Source organism: Myotis myotis, unplaced genomic scaffold (assembly GCF_014108235.1).
Source record: "Myotis myotis isolate mMyoMyo1 unplaced genomic scaffold, mMyoMyo1.p scaffold_m19_p_1, whole genome shotgun sequence".
In the NCBI taxonomy this organism is placed as follows: Eukaryota; Metazoa; Chordata; class Mammalia; order Chiroptera; family Vespertilionidae; genus Myotis; species Myotis myotis.
Genome location: NW_023416313.1, coordinates 203,702,515 through 203,714,953, shown reverse-complemented (window position 1 = coordinate 203,714,953; position 12,439 = coordinate 203,702,515). Strand labels below are relative to the sequence as shown.

At 40.4% G+C, this 12,439-nt stretch overlaps 1 protein-coding gene across 8 annotated transcripts in view; it reads left to right on the top strand.

Moving 5' to 3' along the window:
* AREL1 (apoptosis resistant E3 ubiquitin protein ligase 1) overlaps positions 1-12,439 on the top strand; it is a 43,604-nt gene that overhangs the window by 7,307 nt on the left and 23,858 nt on the right. For 5 of the 8 annotated variants that reach the window (XM_036313015.1, XM_036313066.1, XM_036313049.1 and 2 more), the window contains exon 2: positions 8,063-8,375. The gene's annotated coding sequence lies outside the window, so the exon portion shown is untranslated. Of the gene's footprint in view, positions 1-1,266; positions 1,312-3,649; positions 3,766-5,511; positions 5,535-8,062; positions 8,376-12,439 lie in introns of those variants that run through there. The other 3 variants (XM_036313034.1, XM_036313024.1, XM_036313041.1) reach the window with 3 other exon arrangements.

Here is a 12,439-nt window from a genome sequence, read left to right as displayed (position 1 = left end):
CAGGAAGTAGCCTATCGATTCTCATCATTGATGTTTCTATCTCTCTCTCCCTTTCCATCCTTTTCTGAAATCAATAAAAATAAATGCAAGTTAAAACCACAATGGTATACCACTTCACACTTATTAGAATAGGTAAAATTTAAAAGATTGACAGTACTGCCTGGCTGGTGTGGTTCAGTGATTGAGCATTGGCCTATGAATCAGGAGGCCATGGTTCAATTCCTGGTCAAGGCACATGCCCAGGTTGCAGGCTCCATCCCCAGTGCAGGGGGGCGGGGGGGGGGGGAGAGAGGGGGGCATGCAGGAGGCAGCCAATCAGTGATTCTCATCATTGACGTTTATATCTCTCTCCCTTTCCCTTCCTCTCTGAAATCAATAAAAATATATTTTTTAAAAAGATTGACAATATTGCCAGCTGTTAGTAACTTGAGCTCATACATTGCTGGTGGAAATATAAGGTGGTACTATCACTCTGGAAAACAGCTAGGCAGTTCCTTATAAGTTAAATAGCATGTACTTACCATATCACCCAGCAGTCTCACTCTTTGTTATTTTTTTTTTAAATATATATTTTATTGATTTTTTACAGAGAGGAAGGGAGAGGGATAGAGAGTTAGAAACATTGATGAGAGAGAAATATCAATCAGCTGCCTCCTGCACACCCCCTACTGGGGATGTGCCCGCAACCAAGGTACATGCCCTTGACCGAATCGAACCTGGGACCCATGAGTCTGCAGGCTGATGCTCTATCCACTGAGCCAAAGCGGTTAGGGCGTCACTCTTTGTTATTTACCTAAGAGAAATGAAAACATGTGTTCACACAAAGACTTGTACTTGAATATTCATAGGGACTTTATCCATAATAGCCCAACCTTGATGAAACCCAAATGGCCTTCAGCTGATTCATGGATAAACATTGTTACATGTCCATATAGTGGACTACTACACAACAATAAACAGGAAGAAACCACTGATACATGTAACAACATATATGGATCTGAAAATCACTATATCAATTGAAAAAAATGCCACACATTAAAGACTAAGCCAGATAGACCCTCAGGTACACTCAATGCCATCTCTCTCATTTATTGTGGGTTGGGCCCCTGCACAAACCACCATCATATCCTGGCAGCCCAGCAGCTTGGTGGCACATAGAGCCATGTCTCTCGAGGCACTCCTGTAGTGCCAAGACACCTGAATCTAGTTTCCAGCCTCAACCAGTCTTCCTTTCCCTTATGCCCCAGGTCTTGCTCCCAAGAGCAGCTGAATTCCTTCCTCTTCTCAGTGGATCTCCATTTTATATCTGAGGTAACTTAAGAGCAGCTCAGTAGCTTGTCACTCAGTAGAGAGATTCATACTCTTGGCCACTACATTGTATGTATTTAGAATCAGTCACTGTAGTTTGGCTCCAGGTGGTCTTTCTAAACACAGTGCGTCCATAATGCTGAGCTTCACATCACTCCCTTTCTTGACTCAGTACTTTTGTTTATGTTGTTTTTTTCTGCCTAGGATACTAGTCTTTTCCTTTTTTTCTGCCTTGCAAGTGCTTACTCATTAAGTAACAACGGTTACTTAATGAGTCTGTCCTCTGAAGACCTCTCTATTCGCTCAGGCAAAGTTACCTCTCTCCCTTTGCCCATTATACATTTTTTTTTGACTTTTTTTTTTTATTAAATCTTTATTGTTCAGATTATTACATTTGTTCCTCTTTCCCCCCCCCCCATAACTCCCCTCCTCCCAGTTCCGGCCCCACCCTCCGCCCTCACTCCCCACCCACTGTCCTCATCCATAGGTGCACGATATTTGTCAGTCTCTTCCCGCATCTCCCACACCCCTTTCCCCCGCAAGAATAGTCAGTCCATTCCCTTTCTATGTCCCTGATTCTATTATGATCACCAGATTATTTATTCACTTGATTCTTAGATTCACTTGTTGATAGATGCATGTTTGTTGTTCATAATTTGTATCTTTACCTTTTTCTTCCTCTTCCTCTTCTTAAGGATACCTTTCAGCATTTCATACAATACTGGTTTGGTGGTGATGAACTCCTTTAGCTTTTCCTTATCTGTGAAGCTCTTTATCTGACCTTCAGTTCTGAACGATAGCTTTGCTGGAAAAAGTAATCTTGGTTGTAGGTTCTTGGTATTCATCACTTTGAATATTTCTTGCCATTCCCTTCTGGCCTGCAAAGTTTCTGTTGAGAAATCAGCTGACAGTCATATGGGTATTCCCTTGTAGGTAACTGAGTTTCTTTCTCTTGCTGCTTTTAAGATTCTCTCTTTGTCTTTTGCTCTTGGCATTTTAATTATGATGTGTCTTGGTGTGGTCCTCTTTGGGTTCTTTTTGTTTGGGGTTCTCCGCGCTTCCTGGACCTGTAAGTCTATTTCTTTCACCAGGTGGGGGAAGTTTTCTGTCATTATTTCTTCAAATAGGTTTTCAATATCTTGCTCTCTCTCATCTTCTGGCACCCCTATAATTTTGATGTTGGTACGCTTGAAGCTGTCCCAGAGGCTCCTTACACTATCTTCGTATTTTCGGATTCTTTTTTCATTTTGCTTTTCTGGTTGGGTGTTTTTTGCTTCTTCGCATTTCAAATCTTTGCCTTGATTCTTGCGCTCCTCTGGTCTGCTGTTGGGAGTCTGTATAGTATTCGTTATTTCAGTCCGTGTATGCTTAATTTCTAGTTGGTTCTTTATCATAACATCGAGGGTCTCATTAGATTTCTTGAGGATGTCACTACATTTATTGGCGGCTTCTAGTCAGTTCTTAAGAGACCTTAAAAGTGTGGTTCTGAACTCAATATCCTCCATTGACAGTTTTGTCCTGTTTCTTTGTCTCCGCATTTTTTATGCTTTCTTGGTGCACCCCCTAGTGGTCTTTGTGCGCAGTCTTGTTGTAGTTAAGCCTTGATTGTTGTCGGCAATACCGGGGGTGATTTGACCTCCAGGCTACCTGGCTATGAGAGTCCGCTGTGTCTGCAGTGGGAGAGCTTCTGTGCTGGATCTCTAGGGCGGTGCTAATCTAGCGTTTGCCTGAGGCTATCCGGCAAATGGCTCTGTGCAGGGCTTGGGCGGGGCGGGTCCCCAAGGATCTACAGGGCTGGCTGGAGCGAGCAGTTATGGCTGCTCTTAGTTCCGTCCCTAGGGGCTCTGCCTCACAGAGTCCCAGCAACCGCTGCAAACCTCGGAGAGAAAGCTGCCTTCGAGTTCCGACCGAAGCCAGACAGTCCCGCTTCTCCCATTTGAGTCTGGGTCCCTAGAGACTCGCCCGGATCTGGAGCTCAGAGTCTGAAACTCCCTCCCGATTGAAAACAACAACCGTGCCCTCCACTTCCAGCCCGCTCCACGTGCACTCCGCACCTTAGTATTTTACTTCAGCACTGCGCCTCCTCTGAGTCTGGGTATGATATTCTCTTTCCTCCTAGTTGTAGAATTTCCACTCAGCCAGCCTTCCTGTGGTTCTGGATGATGTCCGTTCCGTCTTTTAGTTGTTTTTTGAAGTGGTTGTTCGAGGCAGCACTCTCCGGCGTTAACCTATGCCGCCATCTTGGTTTCTCTCTATACATTGTTTATTCTTCTTTTGTGGTACTTGCCACATTATATTGCCCATCTCCCACCTTGTCTTATTTATCCTTGTGACTTGAGTTTTTAGCACACAGTCTGGCATATAGCAAATGCTCAAGAAATATAAAATGAATGAACGATACAGAAGAACCTGAAGATGTTGGTAGTCATTGGGGAAGCATAGCAGAAAAAAATAGATGTGAGTATATGGGATGGGTGGTAATAGGGTAATAAACCAGAAGTTGAGTTGGAGGTATAGTGCTTTTCAAACTTTTCAGCTCAAATATAGTACTTCTAGTGGTAGAGGATAGTGGGTGTGGAACCACTTGGAGGCTGGGAACAGAGCCCCAAGCAGCCTTCCTGCCTCAGGTACAAAATGTCTGTGAATATTTTTAACATATCCATGTTGTATCTTGAGAAATTCATGCATATTTTGCATTCTATTTTATTACCTGTGAATTTTTTTTTAACATGAAAATACTTTCTCCTCACCCACCTTATTTTCAAGTAACTACATGCTGCAGGAACATGTTTATCTTCTGGCTTCTAGTACATTCTGGCGTGCTCCAGTGCCCAAATCTGAGAAGTATGGAATGGGGTTATAGTCTAATATGGCACATTCTAGTTTTCTGCGATTTGGGGATTGTCTCCTCAGGAGTATTATGTCATGGAACTGAGGAGGGTGAGCTCATCCTGTTCTGACTAACTCGGCTGTTCCTGGAAGGCTGCAGTCAGTTGGAGGCACCTCATTACCAGATCACTGGGGACTAGCTGGAGAGAGTTCACAGAAGACCCACAGGAATGATTAAGAGACTGGAGGGGCTGACTGATGAGGAAAGAATATAAATGAAAACTGTATAACTTGGCTGAACCAAGATAGCAGGAATACACAACTATATAAATATCTCAAGAGTATAAACTTAATAGGGGGAGGGCAATCTTTTATGGTGGGATTTTGGGGTGGAGAATAGTCCAAGGATGAAATTAAGCAAGGGAAAATGTAAACTAATTATCTAATGTATCTGATGGCTCACTTTATTTCTTGGAACCTTCTTAGTTAGACCACTAACCTATAGGCCTTTTGCTAATTGAACGATTTGCTTTTTAAGTTGATTTCCCTGTACTCATGGTTGGTGCTTCTGTGTAGAGAATGCTGGAGACTACTACTAGCCAAGCCAGTGTCTTACTTTTGCCCTGTCTTGTTTTGTGGAACTCTGTGGGTGATACTTGGAACTCCAATGTGCTGCCACTACATCTTTATTCACCAGAATCTAGGTAGACTTTCACATCATTTCCCCCCCACAGTTTTTAAGAATAGCACTTTAAAAATAGAGACTGAGTTGGTGATATATGTTGTAATAATTTTAGAAGCCCATATATAGTATTTGGTTCCTGAGGTACTGGTTTTAGGAAATTACAGCCTTGGTGAAATGCAAGCATAAACTTTGTACGAAACACATACTTTGGGAAATGATTGTATAAAATTCCTACTTGGGGTGTGAGAGGCATAAAACTTTTAAATAACAGTTGAAATTAGCCAGAAGAGATATTTGCAAAATACTGCTCTTTTCCTAAGAGGGCATAGAAGAACTGGAAGAAAATGGTTTCATGCTTTTTTTGGTTTATAGCAATGAGTTCTTGTATACAAGGCAATTATATAGCTTTAACCACTACATCAGAGATTGGTAAACTTTTTTTGTAAAGGGTCAGATAGGAAAACTTTGTAGGCCATACATACATCTCTGCTGCAAGTACTCTGCTGTTGTAGCGCAAAAGCAGTTATAGACCATATGTAAACGAATGAACTTGGCTGTGTTCATTCTTTTTATACAAACTTTTTTTTTTTTTTTTTTTACAAAAACAGGCAGCCGTCTGGATTTGGCCTGGAGGCTGTAGTTTGCCAATTCCTGCACTAGACCCCTTGCTCCTCAAAGCTTGATCTGCAGACCAGCAGCATCAGCACTACCTGTGAGCCTGTTAGAGATGCAGAATACTGGGCCTCTTCTTAGGCGGACTACTCTAGAGTCTAACCATGCTTCTCGAATTTTAATGTGCATAGGAATCACCTGTGAAACTTGCAAAAGTACAGGCTCTGAGACAGAACTCTGAACATCATACTAGCCATTGGGAGGCAAAGATGAGTAAGACCCAGGGTGTTTCCTTAGAAAGCCCACAATCCATTAGGAGAGACTACTGTATAAACCAATAATCATAATATAGACTAATAAATACTATAATAGAGGTATCTTCAGCATAGGAGTATCACAAAGAAGGAAGTGGTTAGTTCTGCCTGCCATGGAGGAGCCCTTAGAGGGGCTTGGGAGTTGGACCGGGAAGGAAGTCGTGCTTGAGTTGAGTTTTTTTGTTTTTTGTGTTTTTTTTTTAATCCTCACCCGAGGATATTTTTCCCATTGCTTTTTAGAGAGAGTGGAAAGGGTGGGGTGGGGGTGGGGAAAGAGAGAGAGAAACACCGATGTCAGAGAGACACATCGATTGGTTGCCTCCCGCACATGTCTCTTTTGGGGCTTGGGAACTTGCAACCGATGCCCTTGACCTGAAATCAAACCCAGGACCCTTCAGTCTGCAGGCCAACCCTCTAACCAAGACTCAACTTCAAGCTCATTAGAAACAATGAAGCATTGGGGGCAGTGGGGGGGGAGTAGGGGTGATAAACATGATAGTTCATGGTGTAGCATAGAGGGCCTGGAAGAAAATTATTAAATCAGTAATAAAGACGATAGAACTAGGAGTTATTTGGTTTAATAATCAAATAGCTAATCACGCCCTAACCGGTTTGGCTCAGTGGGTAGAGCGTCGGCCTGCGGACTCAAGTGTCCCAGGTTCGATTCGGGTCAAGGGCGTATACCTTGGTTACGGGCACATCCCCAGTAGGGGGTGTGCAAGAGGCAGCTGATGGATGTTTCTCTCTCATCGATGTGTCTAACTCTCTATCCTTTTTCCCTTCCTCTCTGTAAAAAATCAATAAAATATATTTAAAAAAAATAGCTGATCACAGCATTGGAGGCCTATTAATATCACAATGAACAGAAATAAAAGTTTAGTACATTCTGTTATTTTGAGCTAATTTTTTTAACTGTTTCCTTATTGGAAAAAGGGACAACTTGCCTGTTCTTTCCCTTTTTTAGAAAAACAAGTACTTATTCTCCAGAATTAGAAACTTTTTATATGTTCTTGCCTCATAAAAGAATTTGGAGAATGCTAAATGTAGAGGTAGAATATAAAAATTATTTATAATTCCATGCATCAAGAGATGACCACTGTTAACATTTTTGTATTCCTTCCAGTCTTTTTTATGTAATATAATATTTTTAAAAATGGGCTCATGCTATGTAAATAATTTTTTGCTTGCTTTTTCATTTAACATTTTATTTGTGAGCAATTCCTTGTGTTGTTATTTTTTATAAGTGTCATTTAAGAAAATGCTTATATAGCATTCTAATGGATCTCTTATAGTTTATGTAGCTCATCTCTTGTTTGCAGATCCTTTAAGCTGGTTCCAGTTGCTAGTTGTCCCACGTTTTGGCTCATGTACTTGGCAAGTCTATCTCCATATTTTAAAATAAATACGTATACTTATTTATCTTTAATTATAAAAGTTTGCCAACTTGTTGGCCTTCACTCATTCGGTTCTTGTGCTCTTATTAGCACTTTGTGTTTTCTTTCTTAGTTTCCCATGGTAGAGAGGCAGTAGAGTACTTCTTAAGAGCATGGATTCTGGGTGCAGGTTGGCTGGGTTTGACTCAACTATATGTGCTTAATCTTGAGAAAGTGCCTCAGTTTCCTCATCTGTAAAATAGGGATAATTATATCTCTGTCTTGGGATTGTGAGTTAATACACGTGAAGCATTGAGAGCAGAGCAGTTCCTGCCGTGTAGAAAGAGACTGTTTCTTTCCACTTAGTGATTCGTAGGCTCTTCTCATTTGTTTTATGGTGGCTATTTGTGTATGCTTTGCCATACCCCCTTTCTGCCATATTAGTTCATGAATATCTTTGAGTGACAGACTTATTTACTGAACTTTCTTACTCAGCGACTTTATCTTGAAAGTTCACAGATTTTACTGTTTGAAAGATAAGATCAGCACTGTTTAACCATGTCTTGGAAATACATGGGGAGGCCTCTGTAACCTGTCCCCACATGTCCCATGTTCTCATTTCTCTTCACCTTGTGGCCACACCTTGTGCTCCAGCCCCATCAAACTGAAACTGGGCATGTGGTTGTGTGAAGCTCACTCTGCTGAAGGGTCGGAATCAACTGAAATGGTGGAGCTTCCTTCTGGGGGTGACACAATTAAGGCAATGAGATTTGACTTTCCTTGTGGAGTTTTAATTGGGAAAATTTTGTCAGGGTTTACCTGCCCTTGGCTATTTTTAGTGTCCCAGGGTTTCCACGGCCTGTTCTACCTCTCTTTTTTGTTTTCTGGGCATTCTTTTTCAGAAATAAAAACCTATTCCACCAACCCTCTTTTCTTTGTAGGATAGGATCCTGAGACAGCAGAAGAGATGCATCCTGTGGCATTTGATTGCGCCTTGCACTAGAGAGAAGCCCAGGAATGATATATTTGGGGGTTATATTTCTCCACTCTGGAAGTCACCCAGTTCGTTCCAGAAACATTGATTGCTGCTTTGACGCACCCTCAATGAAGGTCTGATGGACAGACACTTTTTGTTGACCTTGCGGCTATTTTCTCTCTTGTGGAAGTTGAAGACATGGTGAAAGGGCCAAGTTACCTGCTTTGGTGAATGGAAGTGCTCCACTTGGTTCTTAGAACATGGGCCCTCGCTTAAAGGTAAGGCAGTAGTCTAGTTAAGATTCAGTTGTTACTGGGATACAGAACATGGACGCAGTTCCTCTTCAGCAAGGAAAAGCTATGGATGTGCACAGTTGTATTTCCAGCAGGACATCTTTGAGTATAAAGAAATCAATTCTCCATTTCTGGGAAATGACTGTTCACAATTGATCTTCAATGTTAGGACTAAAATTTATTTGGTGTAATTATAAATTGTTATACTAAAAAAACCCCAAAGGGTTTTAAAATATGTATATCAGTCAGCTTTCTCACATTCCCTTGAGACAGATATTTTCAAGTATTTCCCCCTTCCCCTGCTTTTGTAGGTAATGTAAGCCAAAGTGCTGTAGTATTAAGCAACTTGCCTGGGATCTTTTAGTAAGCAAGTGATATTTCTGCATTAGATAATTGGTACTGCATTCCATTTTCCTCTGTCATGCTTTATTTTTATTTCAAAAGATTTAAAAGGGGGCCATAAGCATTTATCTCTCTAATTTTAGCCTGGTCATGAAATTTTCATCGCAAGACTGGGTGATGTTTTTCATACTTGTTTTTTTGTATGTGTTTTCTTAAAGCGTTTCCTAAATGCCTCACTGTGCTTATGACTCCATTCTTTTTTATAATTTAGTGTTGTACGAGGTTAAGAACATTGGGATTCAGGGTTAGACATGGGCTCAAGTCTTAGCTCTGTCACTTAACCAGCTGGGAGATGTTTAGCAAGTTAACTTTTCTAAGCTTTTTTTTTTTTAATCTGTAAAATGAGAATAATTTATAGTGACAATTACTTAAGCTAACATGTAAAACACTTAGTGCAGTGTTTGGCCTATTATAAGCAGATCAGTAAGGGGGTTGTAAGTTATTAGTTATTACATACTACTGTATATAATAACTTATGTACATAGTAGTATGTAATAACTAATAGTAGTATGTAAGTTATTATATGCTACTATTATTCTGCTAGCTTAGGGTATCACAGTTTGCTGAATTGTATAAAGGCAAGAACACTAAAGAAATGAATTTAAAAACAAAGTATTCATATAGCTAATTGCATAACATTTTATGATAGAGGCTTAACATATTGCTTCTTTGTACTTGAATTAGAATCAGGAAGAGTTCCAAAATAATTTTATGAAGGAGAGGTATGAGCAGCAGAAAGTGGAAGGTGCTGTGGAAACTTGTAGAAACATAAAAGCTCAAGATGAGGAAGATAGGATCATAAAACTGCATGGATACTGTACAAAGCATGGGTATTTGATACATACTTGTAGAACTGAAGAGCATATAATCTCTGGCTCAAGTGAATATCTTGCTAATTAGAGAAGTTTTAAAAACTACAAAACGAAGGTCCAATTTGGAAAATTCCTGATCATTAGACATTCTGGACAAAGAAAAGAACAGACATTTGCTCCTATCCATTCAGCAGATACTATATTCATATTTATTGCAATTACTATATGCAGTCATGTTGGATGCTGTGGAGAATTTTTAACACTAATCTTTGCCTCATGTTACTTACCACTCTGAAATGGAAAATAAAACAAGGGACTAAAAGAGAACATAAGTGGTATAAGGTAAATAAAAACAAGGTAGTGTGGGAATTCAGAGGAGATAAGGAGTCTTTAAATTGGAGATCAGGGAAGATTTCAGGGAGGGGAGATAGGGTTTTCCCTAGACCTTAGGATTAGGAGGTTTTTCATGGCTAGAGGCTGAGGGGAGAAGATAGTGTAGGCCAGTGATGGCGAACCTATGACACATGTGTCAGAGGTGAAACACGAACTCATTTTTTTGGTTGATTTTTCTTTGTTAAATGGCATTTAAATATATAAAATAAATATCAAAAATAATAAGTCTTTGTTTTACTATGGTTGCAAATATCAAAAAATTTCTATATGTGACACGGCACCAGAGTTAAGTTAGGGTTTTTCAAAATGCTGACACGCCGAGCTCAAAAGGTTCGCCATCGCTGGTCTAGGCAGAGGAAATGACTTCTGCAATGGCATGGAGATGGGGCATTTCAGAGCTTATATGTAAAAGTGTAAAGGATCTGATTTGGATAGATCATAGGATGAATAAGAAGATATTATGGGTGATGGGGCCAAGGATAATATAAGGTGCAATGGGAGCAGAGATGGGGCAGAGAGAGGGCATGACAGGGTCAGTAAGAGGACAGAAAATGCCTACAGAAGAGGTAAATCTGGAATAAAAGTGATTTGAGGGGTCACCCTAAAAGGATACCTTGTACTCAGAGACAAAGATAGGGAGGCTTTGTGACAGCATACTATTCAGAAAGAAACAGGAGAAAGTGCACAAGGCAAGTTCAGAATGTGACCATAGGTAAAATTGGCAGATGGGTAATTGTTACTGGGGAGTTTTTTGAGAGCTATTGAGGAGTAGTAGACTATTTTGTAAAGGTCAGATCAATAGCAGAGCTAACTCCCTGTTCACAAGAAGGTTTCAAAGAGAGTTGTTTGGGAAAAGGTAATAATTGACCTATTGGAAAAGGTCTAGGTAATCTAGATTAGCGGTGATGATTTTGTTGAGAAATAAGTAAACGGGGCAAAAATGGATAAGGACACAACAAGGTCAAGTTCATTACTGCCAGCTTCATGAGGCCTGAGACTGTGGCTGTTCTATACTGTATTTGTTGGATGGATTATTGAGGATTTTTTTTTTTTTTTAAGAGAAAGGATCATATGCAACCCAGGCATATGCCCTGACCAGGAACCAAACTGGCAACCTTTTGGTGCACTGGATGATTCCCAACTAACTGAGCCATACCAGGGCATTTTTGGATGAATTTTAACTTTTTATTATAAGAATTTTCAGACATAAAATTAGAATAGTATAAAGAACTCCCATGTAGGCAGAGGTTTTAAGTGCAGTAAGAGAAGCCATGCCTTTTGTATTTCTGATGCATTTCCCATCGAAGAAAGTGTGGGCCAGTAGAGAGGGTCCCCTAGTTTCCTATTGGCTCTGAAGCAAAGAAGCAGTGATACTGCTACTACTATTAATAATTATAATAATAATTAAAACTGAGAACTCATTGTGTGCCAGGCACTATTACAGGCTGCTTAGCGTGTGTTTACTTATTTAATCCTCACAACACTCCTATGAAGCATTATCTTTTTTTTTTAAACTTTTTATTTTTTTAATCCTTACCCAAGGATATTTTTCCATTGATTTTCAGCAAGAGCGGAAGAGAGAGGAAAGACAGAAATATTGATGTGAGAGAAACACTTCGATTAGTTACCTGGTACATGCCCCGACCAGGGCTCAGGCCCTGGAGGAGCCTGCAGCCGAAGTACATGATTCTGACTGGAATCGAACCCGGAACCCTTTGTCCTCAGGCCAACGCTCTATCCACTGAGCCAAACTGGCTAAGGCCACACAGATATTATCTTTGATGGATAAGGAAACTGGCACTCTATAGAGAGATTACTTGTCCAGGGTCACATTGTCAGTGGCAGACAATGGATTTGAACCCAGGTAGTCTAGTTCTAGAATCATGCCCTTGTCCTCTGTACTATACTCTTCTTTATACTGTTTGATTTTAGAGTCTTGATGGCTATTAGGAGTTATATTAAAGTCCTATTGCACTAAAGGAGATGATGCCATAGAAATTATTAAGTCTCAACTCTTTATACAGCAGTGAATCTTAGAGAGATTGATTACATAATTAAGCCCTGGAACTGGTCTCCGGGTTGCCTCTTTCCGAAAAGGTTATATTCAGAGGTAGTACGTAGGAATTTTCCTAGCCTTTATGGTGTATGCCACAAATTTGGCATTGCTCTTATTCCATCAAGAAGCAAGAAACTTTCTTAACCGGTTTGGCTCAGTAGATAGAGCGTTGGTCTGCGGACCAAAGGGTCCCAGGTTCAATTCCAGTCAAGGGCACATATCTCAGTTGCAGGCTTCTCCCCAACCCAGGCCCTGGTCAGGGTTGTAAGGTGCAGACCATTGCTTTTTTTGAGAGGTGATAGCAACTTTTTAGCAAAAGAGGAGACTTAATAATTGTGACCCCAAGATTTGGGGTCTGTGTATTGTCTCTTTATAATAGACCCTTT